The sequence below is a fragment of the Saccostrea cucullata genome, unplaced genomic scaffold, assembly GCF_032062105.1.
Source record: "Saccostrea cucullata isolate Sc308-1 unplaced genomic scaffold, CSIRO_AGI_Scuc_v1 ctg16318, whole genome shotgun sequence".
Taxonomy (NCBI): domain Eukaryota; kingdom Metazoa; phylum Mollusca; class Bivalvia; order Ostreida; family Ostreidae; genus Saccostrea; species Saccostrea cuccullata.
This window is the reverse complement of record NW_026941702.1, coordinates 1-3333: the sequence shown is the minus strand read 5'-3', so window position 1 is coordinate 3333 and position 3333 is coordinate 1.

Below are 3333 nucleotides of genomic sequence, written 5' to 3'. Positions count from 1 at the left end.
ATGGCGTAATTTCTCTATTAAGATATCATGACTGACTAAATCAAACGCCTTACTAAAATCTAGAAAAGCTATGCCAATTAAATTCCCTTGATCCATTGCATGCAACCAGTTATCGGTAAGTTTGGTTAGTGCTGTTTGGCAAGAGTGGAATTCCCTAAAACCAGACTGTGAGCTCATAATGAGGTCAAAGGCTCTTGTAAATTCGCGTACCTGATTTGCAATATGCTTTTCAAAAATTTTTGACAAAGTTGGTAAAATAGATATTGGGCGGTAGTTACTGGGATCACTTTTATCGCCCTTCTTATATATGGGGGTGACTTTAGCATGTTTCAGCTGGGAAGGAAAGATGCCATTAGTAATGCTAGTATTAATGAGATGAGTTAAGGGTTTAAAAATTACATTTGCAGAAAGTTTTAAGAGACGAGGACCAATGAAATCTACACCTGCTGATTTATTAATGTCAAGTGAACGTAGCATAGTTAAGACATCGTCCTGACTTATAGGAAGTAGGCTAAACACATTTTCATCATTGAGTTTGGACTTCGTGAATTCTTTTAACTTTTGAGAATTAAAGCTATGGTTTTGTTTTTTAGTAAATAAATTGCCAGAAATTCTTGTGAAGTGCTCATTAAAAACATTTACGATTCGTTGTAAATCATCAATTTCTGATCCATTCTCTTTAATAAGAGTGGGAGAAATATTTTTTGACTTAGAAGCTAAATGATTGAGATAGCTCCACATTTCTCTAGGATTAGAGCTCTACTCAATTGCTGATTTGTAATAAGTACATTTTGCATTATTAATCAAAAGTGTAACTTTATTTCTCAATGTCGAAAATTAATATCAAAGTCTTTTTGTTGATGATAGTAATCTCGTAACTGTCTAGCATCATTAATTTGTTGCGTTAACCATTTAGGGCGAGACTCGGTTTTTACACGTTTAGTTTTTACCTTAGCATGCTTATTGAGAATGGTATTAAACATGCTGTAGAAGTTTTCCAATATATCATTAGGATTTTGCAAAGTTGTAAGAACATTAAAATTGGCACTTTGTAAATCGGAGAGAAAGTCTTCTTCATTAAAATTCTTAAAATCTCCTTATTGGATTTCAATGTGTTTTCCCTTACGCTGCATGCTGTTAGATTTACGGGTTGCACAAACAGGGTAATGGTCAGAGATAGCCATGGGTGGTACTTGAATTTCGCAGATGTTATCAGGTTGGGTAGTGTAAAAATGATCAATAAGGGTACATGAGGTGTTAGTAATTCTAGTAGGTATGGTAATTAGTTGAGTAAGTCCTCTAGAGCAGATGTCCAACATTGAGGGGGGTCTTTAAGCAGATCTACATTAAAATCACCTGTAAGTATGATTTCTTGGTCATCACAGCAGGGGGCACAATTTATCTCTCTCGCTAGATCCTCCACCCAGCAGGAGGGTGCAGATGGTGGGCGGTATGCGGAACAATAAAGTATAGGTTTTGTGTTCTGTATGAATCAACTGAGAGATATAATCCCCGTATGCTGGTGATGAAGATATATAGCTACATATGTAGGGGAAGATGAGAGTTGAAAAGTTAAAGTCATCATTTTTTTCATTAATGTATTAATGAGTTTTTCAAGATTTGCTTCACATTGAAATTTGTATTTCTACTAATTTTCATTTCTAATTTTTTGGTCTCTCTTTTACATCCACTTTGACAGTACAACTGGTTACAAAAGGCTGATAAAGACTGTTATCTTCAATAGAAAAATAAGAATAAGCATCATCACCCAGGGGTCAAAATTCAATTAGATAATCTTTATTTCATACCTCTGTAAAAAATCATTTTTGGAAATGATCAGTCTCACTCAGTGAAGAGGACAAATTAAATTATTAGAATGATTAAATTGATTAAGTACAGGGGTTTTTTCGGGGGGGGGGGGGGTTCAATCACTGCTTTATTTTTATATTCATAACAGTCTTTGCACTGGAAATTTCATGAGATGAATTTAAAAGAATTTTTCCTGTTTACCAAAGAAGCAAAACAAATTTGATCGTAATATGCTTTATCTTATATCTGCAAATAAAACAGAAAACTGCCTTAAATCATTGTCAATTATGTAAAGAAAAAGTCATTAACTGCCTGTAAGAATTTATTAATGTATGATATCCAATTTACTGGAAAAAAGGCTTGATATAGCGTACACATATTGTTCCAGAAACGTAGACGGATTTCTTCTTATCTAGGGAAAACATGAAAAATGCAGCGTATATCATTTTATAATAAACAGGAAATAAGTAAACAAAAATCACCAAAGAATTGATAAAGGTCACGTCAATGGCATTATATGCAATTTTAATAGAATGTACAATTAAATATTTGTGAGATAGTTTTAAAGGAGATGTGAAATTCGTTAATGCTTCATTTATAGATACAGATACAACAATAATAAGAATATGTCAAGGCCTTACCATTGTTTACGCTTTTTTACATTCAGAACAAATGACAATATTAGAATAGTAACAAAAATGTTAGAATATAATTTTCTTTCTAAATATATTCAAATTGTAACAATAATCAGAAATAATATGAAAATGATGAAAAGTCAAAATGTGACAAATATTTAAAGAAAATCACAATAAATTAAAATAAATATTCTGAATACATCACAACAAAGAGAATTAATATCTTTATGCACTTAGTTATCATATCTTTTACGTCGGCAAACTGTGTAATCCATGAACATTGGTTATATATAAATTATAACTTATGATAAACGTGACGAAAGTTTCCTTTAAAAATCATTTGTAGCATTTGATATATTAATTAAATATGAAGAAAAGTTTAAGATTTCTTTTAATTTTTATCTGTACATGCTAAGATATATATATACTAGCAGTAAAGTATTCATTGCATAACATATGGTCTCTTAAAAGCTAGATAAATGGTGAAACTAAGATGAATAACAGCATATTTAGTCAAAGAAGTCAGAATTTGAATCGGCATGTCCACCATTAACAACAGATTCTGTACGTTGCCTATCACAAACAAAACCGACAGGAAGTTCCTTTACAGCTGGTCGTAGATCATAACTACCATCACATCTTGGTACCAACTGCATAACATTGAATCTTTTCTTTTCCTGTGTACATTCGTTGTGTTCTTTCGATTCACATTCCGTTCTGTTGAGTTTCTGTGCTTTATATATAACCCTTGGTATCCGGTTCTCGTCAACATCCGGTATCCATACCCAAGCACAGGGACCATTTCCGGTTTTAGTGGGACATCTGTTGGTTTCAGCGATCATTTTTGAAACTCTTTCAAGAGAGGACAAAGGAAAGGTTATGCTTGGAG